This window comes from Drosophila eugracilis, unplaced genomic scaffold (genome assembly GCF_018153835.1).
Source record: "Drosophila eugracilis isolate 14026-0451.02 unplaced genomic scaffold, ASM1815383v1 contig_119, whole genome shotgun sequence".
Taxonomy (NCBI): Eukaryota; Metazoa; Arthropoda; class Insecta; order Diptera; family Drosophilidae; genus Drosophila; species Drosophila eugracilis.
In genome coordinates, this window is record NW_024571973.1 from 1,025 (window position 1) to 16,944 (window position 15,920).

The 15,920-nt window shown below is 41.1% G+C and overlaps 2 non-coding genes and 1 pseudogene across 2 annotated transcripts; all 3 read right to left on the bottom strand.

Moving 5' to 3' along the window:
- Window positions 1-629: 629 nt before the first annotated feature.
- Window positions 630-10,253, bottom strand: LOC121529953 (annotated as a pseudogene).
- Window positions 10,254-10,654: 401 nt separating this feature from the next.
- Window positions 10,655-10,834, bottom strand: LOC121529952. Its single transcript, XR_005993707.1, has one exon. It is a non-coding gene; the product is annotated as a 5.8S ribosomal RNA (ribosomal RNA).
- Window positions 10,835-11,467: 633 nt separating this feature from the next.
- On the bottom strand, window positions 11,468-13,462 carry LOC121529955. Its single transcript, XR_005993708.1, has one exon. It is a non-coding gene; the product is annotated as a small subunit ribosomal RNA (ribosomal RNA).
- Window positions 13,463-15,920: the final 2,458 nt, after the last annotated feature.

Below are 15,920 nucleotides of genomic sequence, written 5' to 3' on the forward strand. Positions count from 1 at the left end.
TTTATTACGGCGTCACTAATAAGATGACGTTTCATTTGGCTACCATTATGGGGACTATTGGACACCTATAGATTCCCATATTATTAACTTAGTCTCTTTATGAGACTTGTACTTGTATAATTTCTTTATTTATGTAGAAGTGGTTTTATTACGGCGTCACTAATAAGATGACGTTTCATTTGGCTACCATTATGGGGACTATTGGACACATATAGACTCCCATATTATTAACTTAGTCTCTTTATGAGACTTGTACTTGTTTAATTTCTTTTTTTATATATCTCTCTTTATATACATCTCTTATTAGATAATGAACCTTCATTTCGCTGCCTTCATCAAAATGGGAACTATTGGACACTTATAGACTCCCATTGTAGCCAATGACGGCAAGCTGGTTACTTATAAATTATATATACTTTAAAATATTCTTTATTATCGTAATAATTAAAAATATATCAAAAAATATATATAATTTATATGTACCCTTATACATGTATATACATAAACATTTTGTTATAGCATTAATATATATTAAATAATATATAATAATATTATAAGCCAATGTCAATATATACATATATTTTTAAATAGATGATATAGATAGAAATCCATCCATCCATATCATCTAATCGAATCATCAAGCAAAGGATAAGCTTCAGTGGATCGCAGTATGGCAGCTGCTCAACCACTTACAACACCTTGCCTGTTACAAAAGTCGTTTACAATTGATTCTAGGCTTTGTCATTGTATTAAATAATGTTTTTATATGTAACTAGCGCGGCATCAGGTGATCGAAGATCCTCCCAATTTACTATGTTACAAATTACATTGGCATCACATCCATTGTCGTTTATAAAGTAAATTATAAACTTTAAATGGTTTAGAAGCCATACAATGCAAATTGCCCCTTATTTATCATTGCAGTCCAGCACGGATACGACCTTAGAGGCGTTCAGGCATAATCCAACGGACGTAGCGTCATACCACTGTTCGCTCGAACAAGTATTGTGCCATTGGTCCGTACCTGCGGTTCCTCTCGTACTACGCAGGAATGCTGTCGCAACAACGTTTTGTCATTAGTAGGGTAAAACTAACCTGTCTCACGACGGTCTAAACCCAGCTCACGTTCCCTTGCATGGGTGAACAATCCAACGCTTGGTGAATTTTGCTTCACAATGATAGGAAGAGCCGACATCGAAGGATCAAAAAGCGACGTCGCTATGAACGCTTGGCCGCCACAAGCCAGTTATCCCTATGGTAACTTTTCTGACACCTCTTGTTAAAAACTCTTTAAACCAAAAGGATCGATAGGCCGAGCTTTTGCTGTCCCTGTGTGTACTGAACACCGAGATCAAGTCAGCATTTGCCCTTTTGCTCTATGTGTGGTTTCTGTCCGCACTGAGCTGGCCTTGGGACACCTCCGTTATTATTTGAGAGATGTACCGCCCCAGTCAAACTCCCTACCTGGCAATGTCCTTGAATTGGATCATACCTGAGTAATTGGAGTTATACCAAATTTTCAAATCAAAAATACATAAATGCACCGTTTTATTAAAGAATTTGTTTGCAATTATATAACAAACTCGTGATACTTTGATCAAGAAGCTTGCATCAAAACCCAATACCATAAGACATAATAAATATATCCGTATAATGGCTAGGAAATGATACACGTTCCATTTAATCAAGTAAGTAAGGAAACAATAAGAGTAGTGGTATTTCATTGGCGATACCAAACCGAGGTCTAATATCTCCCACTTATTCTACACCTCTTATGTCTCCTTACACTGCCAGATTAGAGTCAAGCTCAAAAGGGTCTTCTTTCCCCGCTAATTATTCCAAGCCCGTTCCCTTGGCTGTGGTTTCGCTAGATAGTAGATAGGGACAGGCGTGTCTCGGATCTCTCCGATCTTATTTTACGTGGCGTGTTCCACACTGAAGGGATTACAACCACGGCACTCGAATATACCTACAAGTAGGCATATAGTGCATGGGCAAGGATGGTACGCCTGCCAGCGCCCCAGACTAGAAGCTATAGCTATGTACATAGCGACCACTCTGGTACCTGTCGAATATGCGCTTGCCGGGCAACATACTCCCTCTGGATAAGAGGCGAGGTGTATCTATCACCTCTGCCGCTCTATGGGTCGCAGCACCCGAGTTGTATAACGCAACTCCACGTCGAATCAAGAAGATTCTACCCGCGATTTAGGTATCAACCACAGCCACCACGATACTCCCACTAGGGGGCCTACCTCAAATGGTAGTGCTTGGACACTATCCAAACCCGTGGTACCGAAGTTTGTGGGCTCGGTGACCCACCCCTTTAGCTCCGACAAGCTCGGATGGGGGGCCCTGCCATGTTAGTCGCCTCTTACGACAAGCTATGGCGAACTGTGGTGGTATTCTTCGCCGCCAACCACACGGCACAGAAAAATTGGCCTTAAAGGCCCCTCCTCCTTCGAAACACTTCCTCAGCAAACTCCGTGAGTCTCCTGGTCCTGTCGCTGCTCTCCAGAATCCTTCCAAATGTCCAGTTTCCACCAACGCGCTGCAAACCGAGTCCATCAAGGTCTCGCAAGTCTGCATAGAGGGGGCAAGCACATAGGACGTGCTCCCAGTCCTCATTTGGATCGCCGCATGAGCATGCGGGGGAATCGCTGAGGCCTCTGCTATGCAGAAATGCGTTGAACGACCCGTGCCCTGTCATCAAGAATCCTGCGCGCATCGAGAAACCGAAATTCCGATTCCGGTAAACGAACCCTGCATCCGGGATGAACTTGTGAGTCACCCGACCGAGCGAATCACCATCATCCCATCTGCTCTGCCAGTCCGACAGGAGGCATTCGTTTACTCGCGCAATTCGTTGTGTCCAGCTCAGACCTGAAATGTCCTCGCCATAGAGCCAGTCGTCCTCCTCCAACGGGTATCCACGCTTCAACTTGTACTTGACTGCTACTTTCATAGCAGCCAAGTCAAGAGGCGGGGCTCCAGCAAGTACCTGCAGCGCCAGGGTTGACACTGTGCGGCATACCGGGAGGCATCCTAAAAGAATCTGCCTCTGGCAGGCAAGAAGTCGCCTCCTGGCTACAACTTGCCTCGTCGTCACGACATACCATACCGAGGCACCAAACAGTGCACAAGGCACCATGAGTCCGGCATAGATGATTCGCCTGGCCCGAGGACTGAATCCCCAGTCGACTCGTAGCACACGCGCCAATGCTCCCACGACTCCGGTCATTCGCTGACGCAGCGACGTGATGTGCATGAGAAAGTTCATGCGCTCACTGACCGTGATGCCAAGGTACCGACAGCTGCGAACGTATGGCAGATTTGCTCCTGCAGATCTCACCAACGGGGGGCGCGCGAGGGCACCCTTCAGCAGCATAATCACCGTCTTGCTGGTGGAAACGGTTACACCGATTTCCATACCCCACGATTCAACGATGGACATCAGTTGCGCTCCTTTGTTCTCCAGCACGGCTCGGGAGTTGCCTTCGACAAGGAGGAGCAGGTCATCCGCATACGCGCTGAAAGCACAGTATGACTGGAGGCGCCGGAGCAGAACATCCATCAGCAGATCCCAAATAAATGGGCCACTAATGGATCCCTGCGGGCAACCTCTAGTTACTGGAACGTTCACAGTTCCAGAACTGCTTCGGATCTCTGCTCTTCTGTCTGAGAAGAAGCTCTGCCACAAGCTCAACTCTCGGCATCCCAAGTCGGCGAGTCGGCGCAGTGCAGCACTCCACTCGACGTTGTCAAACGCTCCCTTGAAATCCACGAAGATCCCGAGCACGTATCGCGCCGGGCTGGCTGCGACACAGCTCTTCACGTGTCTCCAAGCATCGTCGACACATCGTCCTTGACGAAATCCGAACTGCCATCTGCATCCTTCCGGAAGAACTTCTCTCACACGATTAACCATGATGGCCTCAAGCACCTTGCCAAATACTGGCAGCAGGCATATCCCACGGTACGACGAGGGTTCGCACCTATCCTTGTCGGGCCCCTTGAGTAGCGCCACTACTCGTGGACACTTCCACTCTCGGGGGAAGTAACCCGTCTGGATGCAACGGGAATATAGCGCCGTTAGATGCTGAGGTATGGCGCGCCACACTGCTTTGCAAATAGTGCCATTGATGCCGTCCATGCCAGGAGAGCGTCTGCTCTTCAACCTGGCGACACAAGCATCAACCTCTACTTCCTCGAGGGCCGGTGGGACCTCCTCCGCTCCGGCAATCGGTGCATTCGACTCCGCAACTGGGAAAAAGTTACGAAGGAGCACTCGCGCACAGTCACCCCAATTGGTGACCAGCTCGCCATCAACGCGGAGGCACCCAATCTCCGTGCACTTTTTGCGTCCTCGGCAGATCTTGTAGACGCGCCCCCAGGGATCGTGTGCATTATCCCCTACAAACCGCTTCCAGTTTTCGTCCTTCGTCTTTAGGATAGACTTCCTGTAATCGGCTGAGGCTTCCCTCAGCGCGATTACAAGTAGTTCAGCTGCATTTCTGTCGCCCCGACGGTTGGCATTTTGAAGTCGGCGGCGAAGCCTCCGCACTTCACGCCTTTCCGCGTTCAGGCTGGCGGTCCACCGACCGACTGACTTCCTCCTGGGCGATGTTGGTGCTCTTCTTCCCATTGAGAGGTCGCACACCTCGTGCACCATACTGCGCAAGGTCGAGACTTGGTGGTCTAGCGGCGATTGCGATTCTCTCGGAATGGTTTCTGCCCGATTTACCAACTCTTGCTCAAACAATTGCCAGCGAGCATTGGAGGTGTTCCAGGACGGCACAGGAGCTATGCTCTCAACTGTGCGCGTGGTCGTTGGTGTTGCCACAACATTGATTATGTTATGGTCACTCAACTCCCACTCGTCCACTCTCCATTCAAATGTGGCCCATGTAGATGCTGCATCGCTGGCAATTGTCACGTCGATATCACTACTCCTCCGGTAGGTATCGAACGTGAACACCGGGCTGGGCTGGTTTAGCGGAACGGCTCCATTTACTAGCATCCATTCAGCCAGCAGCTCGCCCCGGCCGTAGTTTGCAAGGCCCTCGGGGTTCCGAGGGAGCTTGCTGAACCACAAGGGGGATGCTGCATTGGCGTCGAGACCTAGGATTGCGGGGGTTCTGTTGGCAAGCAGTCGGACTGTATCCATGTATCTTAGGTATGGTTCGAGGCTGGTGCCGAACTGGCAGTACACCGAGCAGAGGAAAATTGTGCCAAAACTGCCCTCAGCTCTCACGCATACTCCGAATTCGGTGACCAGCGACACCACTGGCATGCAAATGACGTCCGGGTCGTCAATAAAAATCGCCGCTTTATTTCGCTTGTCTGCGAATATTTTTCACACCATAAGGGAGGCCCGTTATTCTCCCATTCCTGTCCACATACGGCTCCTGTACTAGCGCGAATGTGTGACGTGAGTCCCTCATCCGGACGCCGAGCTCGATGGTAGCAGCTCGGCCACGACCACAATTTGTTTGGATGAACCTAAACATTAATGTCTAGAGTTCACCCGCGCTAGCACTGCCGCATACACCGGGCAGCTCGGGGACAGCATGTTGTGTCCCGAAGGATGCCCGTAGAACCGGCAGTTTCGGCAGTCCACCGGGTTGGTGCAACTACGCGCACTGTGCCCGGACTGTCCGCACTGTCTGCAGACATTCTCTTTTTGCTTGCAGTCTGAGATCTTGTGGTTAAATCCGACACACCTGTGACAGGCGTACGTCCTGACAAGTGCCCTGCATCGGTAAGAGAACCATTTGATATAGATCCTCCCACCTTCTAGCAGGTCTAGCACTTTCGGCTCGCACTCCAGAGTCACGTTGACCGTGGCTCCGTCTGCGACCGTCCAGGGCTTACTTTCGAGATGCACCGCCCTGCAGAACTCCGCCTGCGAGATGTGCTCCTTGAGGTTGTTGGTGAACAGCTCCTCCATAAACTCCTCCGGAGCAATCTGCGTTGCGACATCTTGAACAATCAGTTTTGGCCGCAGTGCAGTATTCTGCTTTACCTCAAGGCCTATCTCACCAAACTTCTTATTCGCAACTACCTTGCGAATTTCGCCTGATGAGGGGGCGCGGATTATTGCGCCGCCACGCGCAAGCCCTCTCACCTCATGCAGGCGAACACCGAGCGAAGGGGCAATCTCCTTGCGCACCTTTTCAGCAACCTCCTTGCCCGAAATGTTCGGGTCCTTGCTCATGACCACGGCCGACCACGTCTCGCGTGGTTTCCGCGGCGCGGGCACAGGAGCACCTGAAGGCACCGGCAGGCTGGGGTATGCAGATGCATACCCAGCAGGTGGCTTGGAGACCACAGCCGGCACCATTACGGACCTCTGGGACGACGGGGGTGGCATCCGTTGCTGGTCGCAAATAGCCTGCAACGCAGCGTTTTGCGACGACAGCGACAGCACCAACCCCTCGAAGCCGCTAAGGCACCTCATCATGGCGCAGGCCTGCTCAGTCGAAAGTTTGGTGGCAACGAATTCCCTAAAGAAAGCCTCCTTTACCCTGGCCAGCTCCGCCACAGTATCGTTAGTCGACGCTATGACAGGAGGCTGGACGGGGGCACGGCACGGGGAGGGGCAGCAGCTGGGGCAGCACCAGCGTTCCTGTTGGTAGCCGGGGTAGCAGCAGCGGGGGTAGCAGCAGCGGGGGTAGCAGCAGCGGGGGTAGCAGCAGCGGGGGTAGCAGCAGCGGGGGTGCAGCAGCGGGGGCAGCTACGGGGGCAGCTACGGGGGCAGTTGCGGGGGCAGCTGCGGGGGCGGCAGCGGGGGTTTCAATGCCTGCAACGGCTGCTTTGGTTTGGCCCACCTTCTTTTTAGCCATTGCCTTCTTGGCCTTCTTGTTTACAGCAATTTTTACTTCTCCATCGCTGAGGCTATCTTCCTCAACTGCTTTGATTTTTGACGCCACGGATTCCGAGCTGCTGGAATCCAGTCTGAAACGTTGTCGCTTTTTCTTCGACGGCATTTTACTCCCAAATATATACCGTGAATAAATAATTAATGTGCCTCAAAATATGCAATACTAATTTGCAAAGAACACCAAAAAGTATGCAACAAAAATATACACAAAAATTGCCGCCTAAAGTATGCCACAAAATGTGTCAAATAGGCCAGCCTAAGTGTATGCTTCAAATGTAGAAATTTGAATGTATATGTATATGTACATTTACATGTAGCATGTAAATGTAAATGTCAAATAAACGCACCACAGTCGCTAAGCCAGTACACTTACCAGTGTTATCGTGACAAGTGGCTAACGCCTGATGCCTGACGCTACCAATACAAATGCACCCCGGCGGCGTCTGGCAAAAACGAAAAACGTGTAATATCGTTAGAAAACCTTTGTTTTCATTTATGCGTCCACTCTCACTTATTATTGTTGTCTTTACGCAACTTTTAAAACACTTTATAGTACTTAATTCCACTCACAACCGAAGTTATTGCCGAAAATCTGGAGCGCGTCCAAAGCACACCGAAAAACACATCTATACGCCACCGATAGTCGATAATCGATGAGTGAGTAGATAGGGACAGTAGGAATCTCGTTAATCCATTCATGCGCGTCACTAATTAGATGACGAGGCATTTGGCTACCTTAAGAGAGTCATAGTTACTCCCGCCGTTGACCCGCGCTTACTTGAATTTCTTCACTTTGACATTCAGAGCACTGGGCAGAAATCACATTGTGTCAACACCCGCTAGGGCCATCACAATGCTTTGTTTTAATTAGACAGTCGGATTCCCCAAGTCCGTGCCAGTTCTGAATTGATTGTTAATTGATAATCGTTATAATTAATAAGAACTAATTGGTTTAACCCAACTAGTATTCTTAAAAATTTTAGCAAGAAAGTTCCACAATTGGCTACGTAACTAAACTATCCGGGGAACAAGTAACTACCATAAATGATAGAAACTCTATTTACCCAGAACGAGCACATAAACCATGTTATTGTTTCCCAATCAAGCCCGACTATCTCAATCTTCAGAGCCAATCCTTATCCCGAAGTTACGGATCTAATTTGCCGACTTCCCTTACCTACATTATTCTATCGACTAGAGACTCTTCACCTTGGAGACCAGCTGCGGATATTGGTACGGCCTGTTGAGAAGTTTGCGTGTCCCCACCATAAATTTTCAAGGTCCGAGGAGAAAATATCGACACAACAGTATATGTCATGCTCTTCTAGCCCATCTACCATATCTCTCTGCGAAAGACTTCCATGGTAGTACGGCTATAAAACAGAAAAGAAAACTCTTCCGATATCTCTCGACGGCTTCTTTATGGTCGTTCCTGTTGCCAGGATGAGCACGAGGCCCATATTTAATAACAAACGGATACTCAACAGGTTACGGAATTGGAACCGTATTCCCTTTCGTTCAAAATTATTCAAGTATATTATTTCCAGCTTTTATTTGTATATTTCAGTTTTTACTTGAAAATTTTCGGCTTTCGCCTTGAACTTAGGACCGACTAACTCGTGATCAACCACTGTTCACACGAAACCCTTCTCCACTTCAGTCCTCCAAGGTCTCATTCGATTATTTGCTACTACCACCAAGATCTGTACCAATGGCAGCTCCATGCAGGCTTACGCCAAACACTTCTACGCATACCATTGTACCTTCCTACTCACTAAAGTTTCAAAATTTATATTACAAGTAATATAAATCATCTACTTTAGCGGTAATGTATAGGTATACAACTTAAGCGCCATCCATTTTAAGGGCTAGTTGCTTCGGCAGGTGAGTTGTTACACACTCCTTAGCGGATTTCGACTTCCATGATCACCGTCCTGCTGTTTTAAGCAACCAACGCCTTTCATGGTATCTGCATGAGTTGTTAATTTGGGCACCGTAACATTACGTTTGGTTCATCCCACAGCGCCAGTTCTGCTTACCAAAAGTGGCCCACTGGGCACATTATATCATAACCTTAAACTTCATATCAAGAAAGTTAAGGTTCTTACCCATTTAAAGTTTGAGAATAGGTTAAGATCGTTTCGACCCTAAGGCCTCTAATCATTCGCTTTACCAGATAAGATTATTTTATATAATATTAAAATGCACCAGCTATCCTGAGGGAAACTTCGGAAGGAACCAGCTACTAGATGGTTCGATTGGTCTTTCGCCCCTATACTCAATTCTGACAATCGATTTGCACGTCAGAACTGTTTCGGTCTTCCATCAGGGTTTCCCCTGACTTCAACCTGATCAAGTATAGTTCACCATCTTTCGGGTCACAGCATATATGCTCAAGGTACGTTCCAGTTAGAGGCATATATGATATAAATATCATTATACATAACTATATAGAACGCCCCGGGATTGTGTTAATTAACTATAAATAGTTAAAAAACTAATCCCATTATAAAGCCAAGTTAATTACGCTATTAGGTTTATATCCCAATAACTTGCACATATGTTAGACTCCTTGGTCCGTGTTTCAAGACGGGTCCCGAAGGTATCCTGAATCTTTCGCATTGTTAATCATACAAGTGCATATAATAAACACAAAAATCAATGATAATTATGCCATTATATAATTCCGAAAAATTAACGCACTGTATTCATATAAATCTATCAGCACTTTATCAAATTAATAACATTTATTCTGTGTTAAAATGCAAGCAATTTAATTGGAATAAACTATAAGTTATATTTTATGATAAATTTTGTATGCTAATAGATTACAATGTCCTTATATGGAAAAAATGCACACTATTATCATAATATTGTTTAAATATTACAATTATAATGATGAATTTTCCATAACGGATATTCAGGTTCATCGGGCTTAACCTCTAAGCAGTTTCACGTACTATTTAACTCTCTATTCAGAGTTCTTTTCAACTTTCCCTCACGGTACTTGTTTACTATCGGTCTCATGGTTATATTTAGTTTTAGATGGAGTTTACCACCCACTTAGTGCTGCACTATCAAGCAACACGACTCTTTGGAAACATCATCTAGTAATCATTAACGTTATACGGGCCTGGCACCCTCTATGGGTAAATGGCCTCATTTAAGAAGGACTTAAATCATTAATTTCTCATACTAGAATATTGACGCTCCATACACTGCATCTCACATTTGCCATATAGACAAAGTGACTTAGTGCTGAACTGATTTCTTTTCGCTCGCCGCTACTAAGAAAATCCTTGTTAGTTTCTTTTCCTCCCCTAATTAATATGCTTAAATTCAGGGGGTAGTCCCATATGAGTTGAGGTTGTATATAACATTTTTAATGCAATTAATTCTTTTATATATATAATGATAAAAACATTTTAATAAATTCGTTTACAATTATATTTCCATTTTTATATGCTATTTTAAACGAACCAACGAAGAACAATAACATTTCCATTTGCTTTCAATTTTCATATCATTAATATGAGACAATTCTAGATAAATTTTTATGCTAGACATTTCTCAGTATTATTTGACTGAAATCGAAAATATTTCTCTTCGTTTTTTCACATTCAAATAAATAACAAATGCGAGATAATGTTTTTTCATACATTTTTTTAATATTATGAATAAAATAATTTAATTATTTGTATCCAATAATATACCATACGCTTATAAAATCTGATTTCAAATTTTATAAACAACTTAATTAGCATAGTCTTACAACCCTCAACCATATGTAGTCCAAGCAGCACTATAAAATTAATTAAAGTACTATAACAGCATGGACTGCGATATGCGTTCAAAATGTCGATGTTCATGTGTCCTGCAGTTCACACGATGACGCACAGTTTGCTGCGTTCTTCATCGACCCATGAGCCGAGTGATCCACCGCTTAGAGTTTTAATATTTGGTTTTTTAATTTTGTCATTTATGTTTTTATTGAAAGAAATTAAAAATACACCATTTTACTGGCATATATCAATTCCTTCAATAAATATGTTTTTATACCTAAAATAAATGTTGCGAAATGTCTTAGTTTTATATAAGCAATGTATATCAAGTGATTTACGGGCAATTTACGGTATGAATACTTTTTAAGCGATATACATTGGGATTTATATAAAACATTAACCTGAAGAATACCAGGTACAACATTGTATATTTTAGGTTGTTGCATAATCCAACGTATGCTCATAGCTGAGATGAACAATACATATTCGCAACGCGTGTTATATTATGGTCCATATACACACATGATAAATATTATTTAAAAATGCATTTGCATTTTGACTTTGTGCCTCTTATAATAAAGTCTTTCTCCTCCTCCATCCACACTCCATAAAATACATATAATTAAGGAAAAGCCATTATATGTTCATTTGTGTTGATATATATATAATGATGACCGCCACTACACCATCATTTTTTGAATTTCATGAATTCTTTTTGTTATTTATTTTGGCAAATTGTTTTTATTTGAATTATAAATAAATATAATACAAATTTTTTGTTAACGGTAAGGATATTATACAATAATGATCCTTCCGCAGGTTCACCTACGGAAACCTTGTTACGACTTTTACTTCCTCTAAATAATCAAGTTCGGTCAACTTTTGCGAAACAACCGTAACACACAAGGCGTCACAGTGATCACGTCCGGAGACCTCACTAAATAATTCAATCGGTAGTAGCGACGGGCGGTGTGTACAAAGGGCAGGGACGTAATCAATGCGAGTTAATGACTCACACTTACTGGGAATTCCAAGTTCATGTGAACAGTTTCAGTTCACAATCCCAAGCATGAAAGTGGTTCAGCGGTTTACCCGGACCTCTCGGTCTAGGAAATACACGTTGATACTTTCATTGTAGCGCGCGTGCAGCCCAGGACATCTAAGGGCATCACAGACCTGTTATTGCTCAATCTCATTATTGCTAGACGCAATTTGTCCATTTAAGAAGCTAGTGTCCTTATAATGGGACAAACCAACAGGTACGGCTCCACTTATATAAACACATTCAAACACAATAAACATTTTACTGCCACCGTGAATGAAGGCTATATAAGCTTCAGCACCATAATCCTGAAGATATCTATTTAATATATTTGAGTCTCGTTCGTTATCGGAATTAACCAGACAAATCACTCCACGAACTAAGAACGGCCATGCACCACCACCCATAGATTCGAGAAAGAGCTATCAATCTGTCTTACACACTTATGTTCGGACCTGGTAAGTTTTCCCGTGTTGAGTCAAATTAAGCCGCAGGCTCCACTCCTGGTGGTGCCCTTCCGTCAATTCCTTTAAGTTTCAGCTTTGCAACCATACTTCCCCCGGAGCCCAAAAGCTTTGGTTTCCCGGGAAGCGACTGAGAGAGCCATAAAAGTAGCTACACCCAATTGCTAGCTGGCATCGTTTATGGTTAGAACTAGGGCGGTATCTGATCGCCTTCGAACCTCTAACTTTCGTTCTTGATTAATGAAAACATCTTTGGCAAATGCTTTCGCTTAAGTTAGTCTTACGACGGTCCAAGAATTTCACCTCTCGCGTCGTAATACTAATGCCCCCAAACTGCTTCTATTAATCATTACCTCTTGATCTGAAAACCAATGAAAGCAGAACAGAGGTCTTATTTCATTATCCCATGCACAGAATATTCAGGCATTTGAAGCCTGCTTTAAGCACTCTAATTTGTTCAAAGTAATTGTACCGGCCCACAATAACACTCGTTTAAGAGCACTAATGCAGGTTTTTAAATAGGAGGAACATATGAAAAAATACAAGTATCTCAACACATATAAGAACTCCACCGGTAATACGCTTACATACATAAAGGTATAGTACTAACCACAATTGTAAGTTGTACTACCCGTATGAAGCACAAGTTCAACTACGAACGTTTTAACCGCAACAACTTTAATATACGCTATTGGAGCTGGAATTACCGCGGCTGCTGGCACCAGACTTGCCCTCCAATTGGTCCTTGTTAAAGGATTTAAAGTGTACTCATTCCAATTACAGGGCCTCGGATATGAGTCCTGTATTGTTATTTTTCGTCACTACCTCCCCGAGCTGGGAGTGGGTAATTTACGCGCCTGCTGCCTTCCTTAGATGTGGTAGCCGTTTCTCAGGCTCCCTCTCCGGAATCGAACCCTGATTCCCCGTTACCCGTTGCAACCATGGTAGTCCTAGATACTACCATCAAAAGTTGATAGGGCAGACATTTGAAAGATCTGTCGTCGGTACATGACCATACGATCTGCATGTTATCTAGAGTTCAACCAATATAACGATCTTGCGATCGCTTGGTTTTAGCCTAATAAAAGCACATGTCCCATAAGGTTCATGTTTTAATTGCATGTATTAGCTCTAGAATTACCACAGTTATCCAAGTAACTGTTAACGATCTAAGGAACCATAACTGATATAATGAGCCTTTTGCGGTTTCACTTTTAATTCGTGTGTACTTAGACATGCATGGCTTAATCTTTGAGACAAGCATATAACTACTGGCAGGATCAACCAGAATAATGTTTTTAATCATATTTCATTTTCATATTTTTGAATAGAAATTTGTATTTCTCTTGTAGAAATAATTTATTTATTTCTTATATTCGAATACGGCCACTTATTAAAGCCATCGTATTCGTTTTTTTTGTTCTCCAGTTTTATTATCGATTGAAATAGTTTTCAATACAATAATATATATTTCCATTATATATTTTATAAATACCATATACATAATTTCATTCTAAAATATCATTTTATTTCAACATACAATATTATTGTATCCACACATGTTTAATTTTTGTTTAATCAATATAAATATTGAATTAAATCATTTGCATTTTGATGATAAATTTAAAATTTATCTTTTTCATATAAACTTTCGAGTAAATATATAATATAAAACCGAACGCTTATATAAAAATATATTTTTACAATTCCTTTGATCTCGCTGAACCACATAATACCGAAAACGATATTCTATGATCCAATTGTTAGGTAAATATATAGTATATCAATCAAGTTACAGTATATACCACCTTTCTGTTGAAAATTAACGATAATAATTGGAAACGAATTGTAGTTATATAGTAATATATAACACCTTGGCCTTTGTTTCAACGATATTATCTAAGGGCAATAAATATTAACCGCGTAGCCAAGTTCAATATTCTAAGAGAAAATTGTAACAAATTTATACGGATAATATTATTATTATAAATTTCCTTTTTATAATATTGACAAAATTTATATATATAATGTAAATTTTGATCAATACTGGATGGCCAACAACTGACCATCATATAGTAGTTTTTGGACACGCTGTCCTGAAAATGGGTATTTTTCATTCTTTTTGGCACCCAAGATGTATATACTCTCTTATATTATAAAGAAAGTTTTCATAGTGTCTCATATACATATTGAACCTATAAGTCATATTAATATAACTTATTAGATTTATATGTATAATATTCAATTTCTTATTATTATTGACATAACATAAGTTTTGGTCAATATATCTGGTCGGCAACCACTGCCTACCTATATATGTTTTTGGACACGCCTTCAGTGAAAACGTCATTTTTCATACCAAGGTTTCATCATATTATGGATTTTTCTATTTTTTCCATATAATATAATTATATTTTTATATTATTTCATATAAATATTGTATTTATAAGTTATATCAATATATAACTTATTATATTTATATGTATAATACATAATTTCTTATTATAATTGACATAACATAAGTTTTGGTCAATATATCTGGTCGGCAACCACTGCCTACCTATATATGTTTTTGGACACGCCTTCAGTGAAAACGTCATTTTTCATACCAAGGTTTCATCATATTATGGATTTTTCTATTTTTTCCATATAATATAATTATATTTTTATATTATTTCATATAAATATTGTATTTATAAGTTATATCAATATATAACTTATTATATTTATATGTATAATACATAATTTCTTATTATAATTGACATAACATAAGTTTTGGTCAATATATCTGGTCGGCAACCACTGCCTACCTATATATGTTTTTGGACACGCCTTCAGTGAAAACGTCATTTTTCATACTAAGGTTTCATCATATTATGGATTTTTCTATTTTTTCCATATAATATATATATTTTTTTTATATTATTTCATATAAATATTGTATTTATAAGTTATATCAATATATAACTTATTATATTTATATGTATAATACATAATTTCTTATTATTATTGACTTAACATAAGTTTTGGTCAATATATCTGGTCGGCAACCACTGCCTACCTATATATGTTTTTGGACACGCCTTCAGTGAAAACGTCATTTTTCATACTAAGGTTTCATCATATTATGGATTTTTCTATTTTTTCCACATAATATATATTTTTTTATATTATTTCATATAAATATTGTATTTATAAGTTATATCAATATATAACTTATTATATTTATATGTATAATACATAATTTCTTATTATTATTGACTTAACATAAGTTTTGGTCAATATATCTGGTCGGCAACCACTGCCTACCTATATATGTTTTTGGACACGACTTCAGTAAAAACGTCATTTTTCATACTAAGGTTTCATCATATTATTGATTTTTCTATATTTTCCATATAATATAGATATATTTTCTTATTATTTCATATAAATATTGTATTTATAAGTTATATCAATATATAACTTATCATATTTATATGTATAATACATAATTTCTTATTATTATTGACATAACATAAGTTTTGGTCAATATATCTGGTCGGCAACCACTGCCTACCTATATATGTTTTTGGACACGCCTTCAGTGAAAACGTCATTTTTCATACTAAGGTTTCATCATATTATGGATTTTTCTATTTTTTCCATATAATGTATATATTTTTTTGTATTATTTCCATATAAGTATTGTATTTATAAGTTATATCAATATATAACTTATTATATTTATATGTATTATACATAATTTC